At 41.3% G+C, this 8408-nt stretch overlaps 1 long non-coding RNA gene across 1 annotated transcript; it reads left to right on the top strand.

Annotated features, from left to right (window-relative positions):
- Window positions 1–669: 669 nt before the first annotated feature.
- LOC134135986 (uncharacterized) lies at window positions 670–7981 on the top strand. The gene is made up of 2 exons (XR_009957399.1): window positions 670–785; window positions 7778–7981. It is a non-coding gene; the product is annotated as an uncharacterized LOC134135986 (long non-coding RNA).
- The last annotated feature ends 427 nt before the right edge of the window (window positions 7982–8408 follow it).

The following is an 8408-nucleotide window of genomic DNA, read 5'->3' on the forward strand; positions in this document are numbered from 1 at the left end:
CCAACCTCCCACAATACCGGCTTCTAACTCTCCCCACCTGGCTGCTTTCCTGGGTGTTTTTTCACACGTGGCTTGAGCCACCTGAAGGCTGTGTGGCTGCTACAGAGGGTTTACCTGGCACCCCAGCATCTGCGGTTGCCTGTTGCCACCCCACCCCACCACTCGTGCTGGCATTACTGCTCGTGCAACCTCCGCGGCAGGCCGCCTGCAGAGCTGCTCTTTCGGTTCTCGGCGCCTTTCTTTGGCAGGGTAGATGTTCGGGCAGGTGGGTTAATGGCTGCCCGAGGGAGACAGACGCAGGGCTGCAAGCGGAGGGAGACGGGCAGGATCGCCTCCGTCGGGACGTGGCCGTGGACGTGCAGAGTGCAGCTGCTGCCTGATGGGTGCAAAGGCTGCCCAGCACCAGGGAGAGGGGTGCATTGATTGCTCCCTAGCCACCACTTTTAATCCCAGTCAGAGTTTAATGTGGGGAATGAGCTACCCTTTGGAGAAGGGGGTTGCTATTTGCTCTGCTGAGCTGCTGAACTTAGCCAGGCCTTCAGTTCAGGCAGAAGTAAAACACCGCTGCAAGAAGTGGACACATCTCACAGTCCTTAGTCATCCACTTCAGTGGAAGCTTGCCTAGAGGGGGAGGGCAAACTGTTAACGAATATGTCTAAAAATAAATACACGGGTTTCCTGACATTGTTTTTCGGTCTTCTGAATTCCTCTTATGAAGGAGAAAGAGCCGTGGGATTCAAACTGCATTTTAGCTGGTTGATAAACTTCAGACTCCAAGAAAATATGTAAGTAACTGGATTCAGAAAAAAAGTGTCTTAATTGTAGCTGTGATGGGCTTCATTTGTATTGTTCCTGTTTTTGTGTGAGAGAGAAGAAATCACTCACCATCACCAACGCTTCTTAAAATTATTCATTACAAGGTTAGGTATCCAAAATCTTAACGCTTACAGGGTTATTTTTCCTCCAAAAAAGTACATTAGTTTTATAAAAGAAACCAGTATGCCACATTTATAAGTAACATCTTAAACTCCCACATGTCAGAGAAGATAGTGAAAGCTCTAATTGCTTGTTTCAGTATCTTCAGAGGATCTGTCAGTAACTCTCCCACATCTGCAGCAGCCAAATACACAACTTCTCTAGCAACATATCTATCTATGTCATAGGACAGGCAAAGGAGCGACAATATTGATCTTCCAGAAATCTATACAAAAACTATTTAGGTTCATCTATCTTGAATTCCAAAATTATAGAGCACAGCTCTGACTGTTAGATTCTTTGATCTATGATGAAAGATAGCAGTCTGAGTATTTATTTTTTCTTTCAGACAAAAGTATTTCATTATAAACTGCTCTAGAGATGTTTGGAGAACTCCACAAGTTTTCCTAATAGTTTAAAAAAGTGAAAAATCCTTGTCTAATTGCCTCCACTTTTTTTTTCCTGTTGTAAGAGGTATATGTAATGGGCAAGTTCCACTGGGATCTGGAGGTATCGGGGATCCGGTGTACTGGTGTAGCAAACACTGGGGAGACTGATGATATCGTGGGGATATGATGAAATGAATAAACAAGAAAAAGAAGGTTGGGCTAGCTGAGGCTGATGGCCCCCAAACTTGGGCGGATACTGCTACAGCAGTCTGCCCATGTGCCAACCACTATAATAAACCTGGGCTGCTTCATTAGAGCAGCAGGAAATTCACTTTTGCTGCATCATCTCTCAAAAGAGAACGACTACAATTAAAAACAAAACCAAAATGAATGCAATGGAACCAGCAGGGTGCACTTATTTGAGTCGTTTTGCTATTCTTAGCACTCTTAACTTCATTTTACAGAGTTTTAAATTCCAAAGGATCTTTGGTTCACCTTGTCTGACCTGCAGTACACTGGAGGAAAATATAATTCACTCACAACTTAGGGCAAAGATATTTGCCAAATATCAGCAGATGAAGACAAGCACAGCTCAAGCCTGCCCAGTGGTGTTTTTGGCTTATCTCCCCTTCCCGCCACTGACAAGCACAGACGATGCCTCCTTCGGGCTCCTTCCCTCCGCAGCGTTTTCCTGGGCAGGAGGAGGGAGCCGCTTTCACACCAGGCCTGAGCCACAGGGCTTGCAGGTCTGTTACTTCATATTTGGCATTATTTTAGAAAACACTTTACTGGACTAGTTCATGAGGTGATTTAGATAGCCCTGTAACAGCAAGATAAGGTTGTAAAAAAGGTAATAGTGGCCATTTAATCTGATATCCGTATCTCTCCCAGAAGTTTTGTGAAGATCCTAAAGAGAATTAGGAATGAGACAGATTCTCCTGGGATCCCACATCCTTTTGGCCAGGGTGAGCAGCTATCTATCACTGCTTTGATTTCTGCTAGAAAGGAATTACAGAAGCCCAGTGCGACAGTGCTGTTATCAGCTCTTTCTTCACCCTTCTGTTAGTAACCGTTGAGCCACACTTCTTCAGTTGTTAGGGGGTAAAGTGCCCCAAACACCAGGTAAAGATGCTGTCAGCATCATTTCTGTCTAGGTATCATGTTTTGGTCCATTTTTCTTCTAGGTTCTGCCCTCTTCGTGACTTTTCTATGACCTTCCCCACTTGCTCTGTGTGAGTGCCTCTGGTTATTGTGCATCTACACTCAGATGCCCTTCTGTTATTAGGTTACCTCAACCTTCTCCGTGTGCTCCCAGCAGACAAAATACAAATGAGAGAAAGCAGAAGTAGAGGTCAATACACTTTAGTTGGGAAGAACAATCTATCTGAGGGATGGGAATGACAATGTCTTCAAACCCCAAAATAGTACTGGAGAAAACAGGATATGTCCACAGCTTCCCATTCTTCTGATGTTTAGAGAAGATCTGAATGCTGTCCTTCACCACTGTTATGTGAACATCAGCTCAGACAAATGGCTAGATCGTTATTAGTTATAATTAGTTTTAATAGTTATATATAGTTAGTATAATAGTTATATATACTTATAAACTATAAAGACAACTGTGGATAATATTCAGCAACATAAAAAAGCAAATGATCTGGGAGTGAATGAATTCTAGCAGGCAATACGTTTTTGGGTAAAACACAATGCTGTCGTCTCTTTTCCCTGCCTTCCTGCAGAAGGTCCTACAGCTGCCAACATTCATTTGAACTTTCACTCTCTATCTCACCAGCTACAAACTCCTTGTTTCACCTGTATCTGAATGACAGGGTAGAGCTAGTGTATTCTCAATGAGGGGTTCAGCACAAAGAAAGGAACCAGCCAGCCCAAGAAGGAGCTGCCTCCTTTACATGGATTCAGCCACCAGGCACAAGCTCAAATCCCTTCACTGGCTCCTGCTTTTCTTCCAGTGAAATAATTACCTAATCAAGCTCCAACTACATCAAAGACCAAATCTGATCGTGAACCATGATGTGCTTTTGGGACAGTGACATGTTTACAGTCAGGACAAAGTGCACAGAGCTAGGAACAGAACGTTTTTTGATGCTAGGAACTAGCTACAGATGTTCATTCCTCTTTATGAGGAGAGACTAGTCTGAAATCTGACCGTATTCAGGAAACATTGTAAAATTTTCTTGAGAAAGACATCATTCACAAAAATCCTCTTCTAGGCCCACCTCCCAGCAAAAACATAGCATCAGAAACACCATCCCATATGGATGACTGATTCAGTAAGGGCAGAAGTGTCAAAGAGTTCAGGACCTGGCTGTTAGTTTTGAATAGAAGATACTTAAATACTACAGTAAGGAATAAAATGAATGGATACACATACAGATCCTGGCCTAGAGACCAGAAAAACAGGTTCCATTCCAGATCGCCGTTGCCCATCTTCGGGAATGTCTTTTCACCTCCTGTGCATCTCTCACACTTTCTTCTCTGGCTGTTAAATACTTTGGTTCTCCAGGGCCAGTAGGAGGCCTTATTTTTAACATTAATCTTTCAGATCTAACTAAAAATACACATAGACCTCAGATCCACAGAGAACATGTTATATTCTCTACTAATATATAGGTTTAAAAATTTTAGAGCTAAACAGAATTGGGGGGACTATTTGCTAAAAAGCTATGAATATAGTTTAAAGCTGCAATGGACCACTGAGATCTTCTAATTTGACCTCCTACAGGGCACTGACTATTAGAATTCCCTGAATTAATCCTTGATTTAAAAATATAGTTTGACAAAATGTATTATAAGCCTGTGACTAATTATCCTTCCTACTGAATTGTACTTTTATCAGCTAAAAAAGAGATAAAATATTGTAGTTCCATATAAAATGAAACACAGAAAAACATGTGTTTCTTCTCTACGAAAACATTAAATTTACTGGTTAAAATTCATATCAAATTGTAAATACAGATTTTCATTGTGGTGACAGCTTTTAAAAATAGACAAATACATGTAGTGTTGGTATTACTGAAAACTTGTTTAGATACCTGGTTTGTATCCAAAGTCAGTTAATCTCTTTCCAAAATGCATTATAAATAAGAATTGATTTGGTAACATTTTAAAATTGTATTATCAAGAAAGCCAGGTCTAAATGTACCATTTTAACTTGATTTGCCATTTCTCATTATCATTTTACTATTTATTTTGTCCCATTTTTCAATTGAATGACTTAAGTATTGCCCTTGAGATGATCCTATTTATAGCATATCTTAGAATTTATTAGGTTCACAAAAATTCAGTCGATGTTGTTGACCTTTACAAGAAAGAATCACTCAGACTCCTTAATTCCATTTCACTGCATTGCAGAAGCAGCTATCTTTCTCCATTTTATCTAAATTTTACTTACTAATTTCACTATTCTAAGGCTGTATCAAATCAAAGTCTGTTTTCTATTTCCAGCTTTTTTGTAGGTTCTTTAATTAAATGCAAATTTTCTGCTTTTGTAGTTTTTCTTTCCACTGAATAGTTAGTATAACAGACAAATAAATTATCTAAGAAACATAAACTAGCTATTGAACACAAATTGTAAGGCATATTCTGCAAAGACAGAGAAGCCTAAGCTTCCAGAAAGGCATGGTCATGTCTAGCCTAGCACTAAGAATCAAACTGAAAGAATGACCATCAGGGTCACTTTACAATAATGTGGGTTCTCTTTTCCAAATTGATTGGAAAGACTAGGAGCACTGAAAATACCAGCATACATTAAAAAAAAAAAAAAAAAAGAAAAAAGAAAAGAAAAAAGAAAGAAAGAAAAAGAAAAAGAAAAATGGAATTAGCTTAGTCGATTACGAAGAGGTTAAATTAAATGCCAGTACAGGTGAAAAGCTTCAGCATACAGAATAGAGAGTGTGACTACTGATTCACAAAAAAAAGGTGATGGCAGGTTAATTAACCACATTTCATGTACCTGTAGAAAGATCACAAAAAAAAGCATAGACTCAGAAATGGTACAAAAAGCTGCTATATTTTAACTTTCAAAGCAAGAATTGGCATGGAGTTTGTGACTGCTGTCACTAACTGCTGACTGTTCCTGGGGCTCAGGAGCACGGGATCAGTGAGTGAGGCCTGGACGCAGAGGTTCACTTAACAAATCAAGGGAAGCTACATGGACCGTAAGCTCAGACAGAATCAGAATATTTACTCAATCAGAGCCAAATTCAAGACCCAAAGCTCCAATGTGGCTACAGAATGCACAGAAGAGGTACGCAATTACCCTGGTCATAGGAAGGTTTTGCCACATGAGACCGAGAACAGAGGAGCTCATAATTCCAGATTTTCTTCCCGCTTTTTTACTGATTGTAAAAGAAGGCTCCAGATGAACTTTCTCTTTGTAAGCATAACATCCTTTCTGTCTTGCATCTCTGCTGCTTGGAGCTACCACGTGACCACAGACACTAGGACATCTGTGGAGCACCTGAGAGGTGGGGCCAAGGGAGCGGGCACCACACTGTGAACGAAGAGAGGTCCAGATCCAGAATGTGGAAAAATCTCCCACCAGCTCAGACACAGCCAAACTTACTGTTTTACAGCTGGCCTTTGCAGTCAAATGGACACTGCCCTACAGACTCAGGGGGAGAGTCATAATCATGTGTAGTGTGTGGTGATCTGTGAGGAATCCAATATTTGTAATAATCAAAATTGTAGTTCATAGTGTCTACTGGATAACACCAAATCCGTTTATTACTATACAAGACAGAGGTAAAAGATAAGGATCGTTCCATTTGGTCATACTCCGATTAAAACAGAGATTTGCAGTAATGAAATTGCAACAGAAAAATACAAAGCAGGAATATATTCTTCTATGTCACACTTATCAGCTAAGGTTTCCCTAGCTGCTTGTGCACACGAGAGAGCTCATGAGGCCAGGCCATTCATCTCCTCACCCTGATGGCTGGAGCATTTCAGAAGGGACAACATCTTCACCAGTCCTGTGGTTAGACAGCTGCCCCTGCATGTCACCTTTGCCACACCAGAAACTCCCCTCCTTTTCTATAAGGGTTTGCCACTTCATTTTCTGTCATTAATCACAGGGCCGTGTGAAAAACTGGGTTATTTTCCTTTCCACTTATTCTTGATGTTCCATGAGTCACATATCTATCGGATCCCTCAGCTGATTTTCCCAGGAGGGGCATCTATGGGGGAGGTGAAAAGGAAAGGAAGGTGAAATTTGTCATCTAATGGACAAAAGTCTCTGGAGTGCGCTATTTATGGGACATGTATACCTTCTCACTGACCTTGCCTTCTTTGCACATTAATATATCCATTGGAATTTATTAACTATGAATACATTCGGCTCCAGGTGCATTACGAAGTGTCTAGAAAACGTATTTTAATAAAATACCCAAACAGCATGTACAGATAATGCCTGCAATGTCCCCATATGTCTCACTACACAAATCTCATGTCTTAGTATGTCCTGCTAGCATGACCTGCAAAACATATCATCAGCTATATTCATTAACATTAAAGACAGCACAGAAAAGCAAGCTACTATTAACCACTTTCAGTTTTAAAACTGTTCTATTTGCTGTTTATAATATTTTAATTAAGACTTTTTCCCCCATTATGGAAATAATTTTGAAGCAACTTTCTTCCCGTTTGCTTAAGCAGGTTCATTACAATGCAATGCAATTTACCCAGCTGGACAGGTCTGCAGGTGGCCAGAAACCCATTAGAGAGGTATCTACCTACTACAGGGGAAACTAATATTCAGGAGACAGGAAATCTCACTGGGACTTCGATTTTGCCAAGCATTAACACAGTTGACTGGGTAGCAGGTGGCTGGAAGCATAAATTTCCCTGTAACTTATTTATTAGGGCTGCCTTGCCTCCCTCCTAGAATTATAACGCGTTCTTGGCATTGATAAACCCCAGCAAGGGCACACTACAGAGACTCTAGCAGCAAGGTCTTGATAAATATATTTTATCTATTTGACTTGAACTATTTGAGCTAATCTGGGGGCCTGTGTGGATTTTGTTTTCCCCTCTTGAGGAAGAGAAAATAAAGTACTCATGTGATGCAAACTTTCTTGGTTAGAAATAATATATAATGTCCTGTCTCCCTGAACAGAACAAGAGTCAAAGAGGAATTACTTTCTTTTGTCACACTTCCAAGCCTCTCTCCAGCCAATTCTCTGCTTGAAAAACTCTCCATAAACCCTTTTTCCCTCTACCATAATCTGTTTTTCCTCTGTGGCTTCCCCCCACCCCCTTGCAGGATTCCATGATGTTTTTCTCTCCCATTAAAACTCCAGCCCCTGTGTTCATTCCCACGAAAAATTCTTGAGGCACAAAGTTCAGCTTTCGTTCAGGGCTCAACATATGTCTCTGTATTGTTTATGTTTCAGTTATCTGGTGCCGCAAAGGAGCTCATCTGTATTTTACACTTCCGCTGAAAAAAAGCTCATTGTCAGCTCCAAAGAGGTTCAGCTCTGCATGTGATGGGAACACAGAAAAGAAGAACATTTTCTAATTGTTCATCTCTTTCCCTCATTTTCTTCAATATTTAAGGGAAAGCTGGTAAAAAATGCATAAAAACTTTCTCATGAGTATTTTGGGGCTGGTTATTCAAATTCCCTAGAGTATTCTGAAAATTTCAGCGTCAGATCTCAAAGACCAAAGCCTGTATCGCAGGCAAAGTAGCTTGTGAACCAGCATTCACAGCACCCTCAGTTTCATGACATGCTCGCATGTTCTGCCAGAGCAAAGCGGAAACGTTGCATTTAGATGTTTTTCCACAGTCCGCCCAGGACTGCTTCACAATCTCCCTCCAGCATGGTGACCACACATGCCATCTGTGGCTGGTCTGTGGGTTCGTGTAGGACACGATAGGCTCTCTACTGGAGCCCCACGCTGAAGGGATCCCTGCTGCTCGGCTAGCGCTGCATTTCCTCCCACCTCGCCTCGGGCTGCGCGCATCCCTTGCCGTACAGCCCGCCTCACATATCGCAGATGAAGATCCTGGGGAGTACGTGGACA

The sequence above is a fragment of the Rhea pennata genome, chromosome 2, assembly GCF_028389875.1.
Source record: "Rhea pennata isolate bPtePen1 chromosome 2, bPtePen1.pri, whole genome shotgun sequence".
Lineage (NCBI taxonomy): Eukaryota > Metazoa > Chordata > Aves > Rheiformes > Rheidae > Rhea > Rhea pennata.